Source organism: Nicotiana sylvestris, chromosome 8 (genome assembly GCF_000393655.2).
Source record: "Nicotiana sylvestris chromosome 8, ASM39365v2, whole genome shotgun sequence".
In the NCBI taxonomy this organism is placed as follows: Eukaryota; Viridiplantae; Streptophyta; class Magnoliopsida; order Solanales; family Solanaceae; genus Nicotiana; species Nicotiana sylvestris.
Genome location: NC_091064.1, coordinates 151415850 through 151425093, shown reverse-complemented (window position 1 = coordinate 151425093; position 9244 = coordinate 151415850). Strand labels below are relative to the sequence as shown.

At 34.3% G+C, this 9244-nt stretch overlaps 1 long non-coding RNA gene across 1 annotated transcript; it reads left to right on the top strand.

Moving 5' to 3' along the window:
• Window positions 1–2681: 2681 nt before the first annotated feature.
• On the top strand, window positions 2682–5319 carry LOC104240212 (uncharacterized). The gene is made up of 2 exons (XR_714365.2): window positions 2682–3272; window positions 3913–5319. It is a non-coding gene; the product is annotated as an uncharacterized lncRNA (long non-coding RNA).
• The last annotated feature ends 3925 nt before the right edge of the window (window positions 5320–9244 follow it).

Here is a 9244-nt window from a genome sequence, read left to right as displayed (position 1 = left end):
GAATCTTCCACTTCATTTGCGCCGCCAAAGAGATCAGCAAACGAATCGTCTCCATGCGGGCAACAGGTGCACAGATTCTTCATAGTCAATACCTTGTTTTTGCTTGTAGCCTTTAGCCACTAGTCGTGCCTTGTATCTCTCCACATCTCCATCAACATTCTTCTTTGTCTTGTATACCCATTTCACTCCAATTGCTCGATGACCCTTGGGAAGAGTTGTTAAATCCCAAGTGTTGTTCTTCTCTATTGACTCGATCTCCTCCTTCATGGCTTGTCTCTACCTGTTATCTGTAACATCTTCATCAAAGTTCATTGGTTCACTTTCAGCAAAGAGACAATATAAAAATCAAAATTAGTAACTTCTTCTGTGTCCTCATAGAGCTCTTGAATACTCCTTGTCCTTTGCGGCTGTTCATTTGAACTTTCTTGAGAAGAGGGAGATGCAACATTGGTTGGAGAAGGAGGTGGAGTTGTATCTTGCATAGGTTCCACGATTTCTGGTTCTTCTTTATCACCAAAGTATGGAATAAAATCATATGAAGTTTCTTCCTGAGCTTCCCAGTTCTATGCTAATTCTTCATCAAATTCAACATCTCGACTTACCACCACCTTGCCGCTGCTTGGATTGTATAGCTTGTTTCACCTCCATAATTCTTGAAGGATGCCTGAGTTTTAAGAAGTTGCTCCAATGACACTTCTTGTCTCCTTTTGATCTTTTCTTCGTGGGCCTGTAAAGAACCTTCCAATTGCCCACCATCATAGAGTCTAAATCTTTAGATTCCTCAATAGTACACACCACAAAATTAAATTTAGGTGTTAAAGTGCGAAGGATCTTTTCTACCACACGGACATCTTCTATGTCCTCCCCGTATCTTCTTAGTTGATTTATAACAGCCTTCACTTTTGAAAGATAATCCGAGATGCATTCGGATTCTTTAATTTTTAAAGCTTCAAAATCAACCCTTAGAGTTTGAAGTTTTACCTTCCTCGCCTTGTCAACTCCTTGAAGAGAATTTTGTAAAATCCACAAGCTTCCTTTGAGGTGGTAGCATCAGCCACCTTCTCAAACATGGCATCATCCAAACATTGGTGGATGAGCGTGAGGGCTTGTTGATCCTTCTTCCTTGTCTTTGCCAAGACCTCTTTTTTATTTTGAGGCAGAGCTTCCTCATTATCGGGTTTTTCATATCCTCGGGTCTACGATTTCCCATACATCATAAGAGCCAAGAATGGCTTTCATACGTAGACACCATTTCTCATAATTATCTTTTGTGAGACGAGGATACTGAAAAGATAGCGGACCATTATTTGCCATGGCTCTGATACCACGTTGTTGGAAAAAAAATAATCTCACCCAGGAATAATATCCACGGAAAATAATAATAACACAAGAGAGTAACAGCGACACCAACTCTTAATCGGGGTAAAATACAGTACCTGAGCGGAGCAATATAACCACTATAATAGTACAACTTAGTTGTGTCAAGAGACTACTACAACTTAGAAAGAAATAACACTCTTTATTTAAAATATTTTACTACAATATTACTCACAATCACTATTTATCTCACATACTACAATCTGTGGATTACTCTCTCTAATTTCTATTGTTCTTCTCTTATTTTGGTGTGTTTGAAATGAAGAATGGATGCCTCTATTTATAGTAAGAGTTTCCATCCAACTACTACAAAGAAGATGGATTTAGTGTGTGTTTGGTATAACGGGAAATGTTTTCCAAGAAAATATTTTCTTGGAAAACAAGTAGTAATCTTATTCATTTTTCGGTGTTTGGTACGCAAATTAAGGAAAATGACTTCTCAAGAGTATTCATAAATAATTTAGATATAATAAATATGAAGCCATAAACTTTCAAACCAACAACCTTCCGGACCCACAAATTTCATAAACTTTCGAACTGCTAAACTTTCAAAACCGCGGAATTTCGAACTCGTAAACTTTATAATTTCTAAACCCGTAAACTTCCAAACACATAAACCTCCGAACTCATAATTTTGGAACTTGTAAAATTTTGAGTCTTTAAACCGATAAATAATAAAATTAAAAGTGAAAAATATATTTAAATTTAGAGGGGGGGGGGGAATAAAACGAAAAAAAAGTAAAAAAAATTTTGTGCGGTGGGGGGGGGGGAAGGGGGTTGGGGTGGGTGGTGCAGAAAAATGAAAAAACAGAAAATTAGAAATTGCAAAAAAAAAATTAATGTAAAAAAAAATATTTTTTTTTGCCGGGGGGAGAGGGGATGGAGGGGTAGTAGGGTGGGTGGTAACGGAAAAGGAGAGTGAGGTGGGTTGGTTTTGGAGAGGGGGTGGGGTGGGTTGGTAAGGGTGGGGAAGGTTGAGAAGGAGCTTTGGAAAATATTTTTCCTTCTCTTGATAAGTAAAACATTTTCCTCCAATTGGAGGAAAATGAATTGATAAGGAAAATATTTTCTAAAATATTTAAGCCAACCAAACATGCGAAAATTGGAAAACATACCAAACACACCCTTAGTCATATAATTTTTCAACAAAGTTAGGCACCTCCCATCCCATTTTTCTTCAACAATTTGTCAACAAAGTTAGGCACCTCCTATCCCATTTTTCTTCAACAAATTTGTCAATAAAGTTAGGCATCTCCTATCCCATTTTTCTTCTTTTTATTTTTCTTCAAAATGAGCCCCACAAATATTGGGAAACACATAAAAGAGATGTGTCACGCTCCAAAGATCATACGTCACGAGAAATGATCACAAAATACCAACTATCACACTTAATAAAATACATTGACAGAGCGAGAGAGATTTAAACTTCTATATCTCCGTTATAACAAAGCCCCATGACCCTACGGTGCTCAAGCTGATACAAATATACCATGAACAAGCGTTTGGAGGAGAAACGAGAAGAGAATAGAGGATAAACCGATTCGAATGCACACCCCTAGGTCAAACAGTTAGAGCATCAGCTCTTTAATCGAGTGAGCTGATATATCTGAGTTCAAACTTGTTGGAGGCTATTTTCTCTCGAACAAAATGAAAATCTATCTTAATATCACTGCTGGGGTTACGCGGTATTCTAACGGCCGTATCAGTTGAAAAGCATATCTTCCTGCTTCTCCTTCATGTCTTGCATCACTATATCTGCTAGCTACATCACTTTTTCTTGATTGGATAAGTTGCAAATCATTTTGTACAATATTTGATGACAGATCTAATACGCGCTAGTTGTTCCATGGCATGTTAGTTTACCCAGAGTTGAATCGAGGTTATGCCTAGATCAGGTAAATTTTTAACCTTTGGCATCTAATCAAACAATTATAAATGCAGTCTAATCTATATCTATCTATATAAAAATAATTGAGGGACTTGGACCAGTTACGTGGCACTCCTATTTGGCAGGAAATGCATTTTCCTGCCTCTATGTATTTTTCGGATTTTACACTTCAAAATTTATTGCCAAAACACGAAAAGTCTCTTTACACTATGAACGAACCGCTTCCCATCCACAACTATTCTTTTCTTCCCACAAACCATTCTGTTTCCATACTTATTTCTCTTTCCATACTCTATCAATTCTATCAGTTACTCAGTAGCCTTTCATCGATATTTTTTCTCCTCATCTTCTCTGCCTTTACTTTGTTAAATTTCTCTACACTAATCTTCTTTGTTCTTTTTTGGGGGAAGGAAAAAATTCGTTAATTCACTGGTAATCACTATATTTTTCACTCACCAGAAAATTCCTCACCAAATGCCAACTTCGCCGCTAATGAAGTATTCGAAGAAAAACATATCTCGCCCACGGTCTCAGCAAATATTGTTATTCACTCCACAACTACCGGCCTATAATTCAAAACTAATCTATACAATCTATGTGTCATTCTTATATATATAAAATTTGTACACCCTAATCTAATTATATAGGTGTGGCAGACAAGGATTACGAGGCCATAACGGCGTGAAAAGATTCAGGTACAGTCCAAAGCACTGCTATGCTTTTTCCGCAATTCATAACTTATGGTGTAAGTATTCCAGAATCCTACAATTCTTTTTCCCTAATTCATAAATAAGGATCTAAAGATTCTAAAACACTTTAAAAAGTTTGCAAAATATTCTTAAATACTTACTTGCCTACTAATGGTGCAAAAATGTTGTTTTACTTCTATTTTTTTGGGATCAAATCTCGACAACAGTATTTTTAAATGTTGATTATAGCTTACTTATATAGATTTTAGACTATTTTATATTTTTATCGTAGCCTTCGAAATTGGTATTGGATAATTGTTCTCTGCACTTTTGTATTCTGCTTGCAGCCATATATGCATTTTTAATAGCTGCAACATTGTAATGACCTGGAAAATATATTACTATTATACAGCAAAATTGTAATGGCCGTTGTAATGCTTTCTAATTTTAGTTTGAATATATATAGATTCTCTATATTATATTGTCGTGCTTTACTCTTGTGTGTTCTACTTGAAGATCATATGCATCTATAATACAATAATAAAAGACTAATGATTAGAAAAATACTTTTTCCCAGCAATATTGTAGATGTTAGGAAATTTATTCTTCAGTTTTCTTATATCTTGCCTTTTATCCATTATTTAAGTGCTCAGACGCGCCTCTTTTTGCTCCTTCAAAAGTCACGCCTCTTACTCTTCTATCTCAATTTTAACCACACATCGTTTCTCTTCCTCTTATTTCCTCCACGCCAAAGCAAATCACATATTTCTTTTAACCATACGTCGTTTTCTCATTTTTTTTGTTTGCTGCATTATGAATTAATGTGTATTTACCTTTTGTGTGTTTGACATTTAAACTGATGAGTTTATATGATGATCGGTTAATATAGACTTCAAGTTAATTTTAAACTAATTAATATAGTTTTCCATGTGCTTATATCGTCCTAATATATATAGCTTATCTTTTATCATAGAGGATTCATGCAATGGATAATCACTGACCAATTGATAGCGTTATCTTAAGAATATACAAAGAGAACTAATCAAAGACTACTATTTTCGTTATAATTCATGCAAGGACCTTGAGATACGTCATGATGCTATCTTTTCTATACTCTACTTTGTGAGATGATCTGGTCATTTTTACGAGTAACTTTTGTTTTGGTTATCAATATATTCATTTTTGCAAAACCAACTTTTTAGTTTAATTTTAGTAATCAGATATTTAGAAAAGCTTGCGTGGTAAATTCAATAATATATTACCTATATAGGTTATACAAAAATAACAAAAAAGTTAGATGACTAAAAACTCTTACATGACAAAAAAATTAGAGAAAAATAAAATAAAAAAGTGTTAATAACAAAATGGATTAAAATATAAGTAGGAACAAAAGGTAAGGTGACTTACTTATGTGAAAAGTCTGATAAATATTATTGTTTGTAATAATTAATATCACATATGACCAATATTTGCATCTAATACAATTACTAATTTATATTATTATCTACAATAATTATAATTAATACTCCTATAATATTATTTAAGAGCAACATTTAACGGGATTCAAAGGCCTAATTTATAAAAGTTCAAAAATTTATATATGTGATATTTTTATTTGGATTTTCTTTTCTATTCTAATTTTTTCATACGTATATCTTACATTTTTTTTGTTGGTGTTACGAAAATGTTCTCATTTATTTTGATTTGACTGCGCGAAGTGCATGCTATTTAACTAGTTTACAAATAAAGGGAGAGGATAATCTGATGATTTCTTATTAGGTTTTCTAAATCTTTAGTTGGTTAGTTTTCACAATGTATTCATAGTGGTATGTGCAATTCCCGCAATTATTACCTAACAATTTGTTGGCTTTTGCCATATACATAACCAAACGCGATCATAATCTTACTAAGTATTTTGCATTGTGTTTTCAGTAAATTATAAGAGATGACCTCCTCTGCTACATAGGTCATATATCATCATCCTTGATTTGTGAGCCACGGTTAACTTTCGTGTTGTTTCACCTTTGGAAACAAAAATGAAATTATATTTGTTCGCTTTGTGTAGGCCAGGTTGCCTGATGTGAGCAATAATGTATGTGTATCTTGAGGTTGCAAAATTAGATTACAACAAATGCGAAAGTCAACATATATCGATCGGCATAATTTTTACATATAAAAGAAAAGTAATTAAGGAAATAAAATGGTATTTCCCCTCACATTTCCTTTTTGGACATGACTGCAGTCTGCATAATGAACCGGTGGTTTGAAAACTGCAAGCTACAGGAGATAAGACTACACAAAAAATCCCTCCTAAATGCTTATTTCTTAATTAGCTGCACCCAGTGTATTTAACCAGAATTGCACTAAACATTGCCAATACAAGTTAGAAGCTGAGACAAAGTTTTTCCTTTGAAATAAAGCTTCAAACAGTTTACTCTCTGACTATAACATCAAAAACGGATTTTATAGCACCTCATTTACCATATTACAATTTAATGCTTATGAAAAGGTTTACATGTTATTACTTTATGATTTGATTATGTAAATATTTTTTATATTAATGTTTGTGCATAGAACTTAAACGGCTTCTCTAATCAAGTACACCACATATTGCTACCATATGCACTTGTGCCTAAAAAACGACACTTATTAAGGAAAACAACAATATGCACATGAGTCATTGCGAAACGATCAATCAGAAAAATCTTCTTGGGATCTATTTCTTATATTGTTGAAAACACTTTCACGTAACTTCTAAAAACATCGACAAAATGTTCACAGTATTAGTTTATTGTTATATTCACACTACTCATATAGCTAGTATGTTCGATATATAATTATATCAAAGGATTCAAAATTTAATTGTGAGATGAGATGAAATTTTAGTCAAACAAACCTCCAAAATATCATATAATATGGTATCGAAGAGAAAAAAAGAAGAAAACATGAGCAAAATATTCAATTGCAATATTTAGCAGAGATTTTCTTACAGTAACAAAACTAAAGAGATGGTCCTCCGTAACCTACTTCAGTTTCTTCACCAACTCGATCTCTGATAAAGTTTACAAGGACGATACAGGGAAAGACATCCACCACCAATTACACAATGCAATGAGTACATTAATTCGGATCATATATGTTTATTCTTTAAATCCCAATATTGTTTTTTTGTTTTTTAAAGGAACATATATATTATCTTTTCAATGTATTGGGAATAATATATTACTATTGTTGTCTGCTGTAGTATTATTTCCTTTAACTTGTTCTTCTTCGTTTTTTGGCTTGGAGCGGAGGACAGTGGGGAGCATGGTTGATGTCCCTAAGGGAGGAGAAGAGTACTCGAAGAAGCAGAGCTGCTAGTGCGAACAATTATTCTATGTGCTGGCCATATGAGAGATGATGAAATTCTTTCCGATCTAGATCTACACGAATATATATCTGTCAAAGGTGACAAATAAAGTTTGCTGCATGCATATGCTTCTTCAACTTCAAAACAAAGCAATGAAGATTTTTGAAATTTGTGATTTTAAATATGCTATAATAATTGTGTGGCTATATATATTACTTTAGAAACTCACACTAGTAGCCCTGAAACGGTAAGCATCCAAGCAGAAATGCAAGGAATGTGGAATATAATTAGTATTTGGCAGTTCCTCAAATAAAATCGATTCAAGTATCAAGCAGACCTTTTTTGCAGTGGCAAGGATGACTTTCTACTGTACTGCTTACATTAGCGAAGAAACACTCAACTTCCACATATTTAAAGTTCTTTTCCAAAAAGTTCAATAATATGTGGACTTTAATGATCTTTTTAATGAAACATTATGCTCTAATTTCCCTTTTATCCTCTGTAACTATTGTAACTTGTAACAAAACTGTTGTCCGCTTTGGCTCTCGGCATGTAAACTGTAAATTGTAATAGTAAACTTCTATCTCAGATTAACTGTTAATTTTGTTCTCCGAAAAGGTAAAGTGACATTTTCTCTCTATCTCTCAACAATTTTTATGCTACTCCATTTGTTCTATTTTGTAAGACGCTCTTTCATTTTTAGTGTTTTTAAAAGAAATGAAACCTTTCCCTAATCCTCTATATACACTGCCAACTCATTATTCCACAACTGCTTGGATAGGAAGCACCCAAATACAAATGCCACCCTTGTATAGCTAGAAATTTTGACCAAGTACCAGATAAAGGAATCCAAAGATGTTTTTACATAGACAAAAGTTCTGCAAATAGGATTAGTATCAGTTGAGAACAGTAGTTAGAATGGGAAGATTAACACCATAAGGTAGCGAACATTAGCTCGAGCCACCTCCGTTGCCTTAAATTTAACTTTTTCTATTGGAAGATATGTTTAAGACTTTTACTGACCCATATAGATTGTCACATGGCTCAGGCTCACCATAGAGGTAGTAACGCCAAATTCTTAAAACAAAGACCACCATCGCAAACTCCAAATCGTGTGCGGGATAGTTCTTCACATGATCCGTCAATTGCCTTGAGGCATAGACAATGACTTTCCCACTTTGTATAAGACCACATCCTAGCTAAACCGGCTCTACAAACATCATATTACATGGTGAAACCACTCGAACCCCTTGGCAAGGTCAACACTGAGTTGTGATCATCTAGTGTAGAGCTCCTAAAAGCTCTCCTCACAAGCATCGAATAATTGAAATTTGACTCCTTAGTTAATGAGCGGGTAGTGCAAAAAAAGAACCTCAACAAATCCCCATTAGACAATGGGTCCAAATTTGGACGACCACGACCATTGACGAATACAACAGACAACAAGATCCTCGTAGCTCGACGTCCTGTGGAGGACGACAAACAAGCGAACAAAGTGTACGACTTTTACAATAGTGTAGGCCCAATAAGGGGCATTATGGATATTCTTTCGAATATTCCCTATGATATGTTTTTTAGGGTTTAGAAGGGATTTGTCCCTTATATATAGTGGAAAAACAACCTTGTAAGGGGGGCTTTTTGCTTTTCTAGCTAAGAACACTAGCTGTAATACTTTTCTACATAAACGATTGGCATCCTTAATGTTCGATCACCCATTCTCACAAGATCAAGAAATATTATCTATTGTGTTTACCTTTTACACCTTTCGTTCTAGAGTTTATTATGCTTAGCTAAGATTTACCCCTTCATTTTCTTCAATTGATTTATTCAAAAAGGTTCCAATATCTTTTGAGTCAAACAATTTGGCGTCGTCTGTGGGGATTTCTATAGCTGAAATTTTAGTTTCGTCTAGATCCTTGAAAGGGATAATCACCTCTTCTT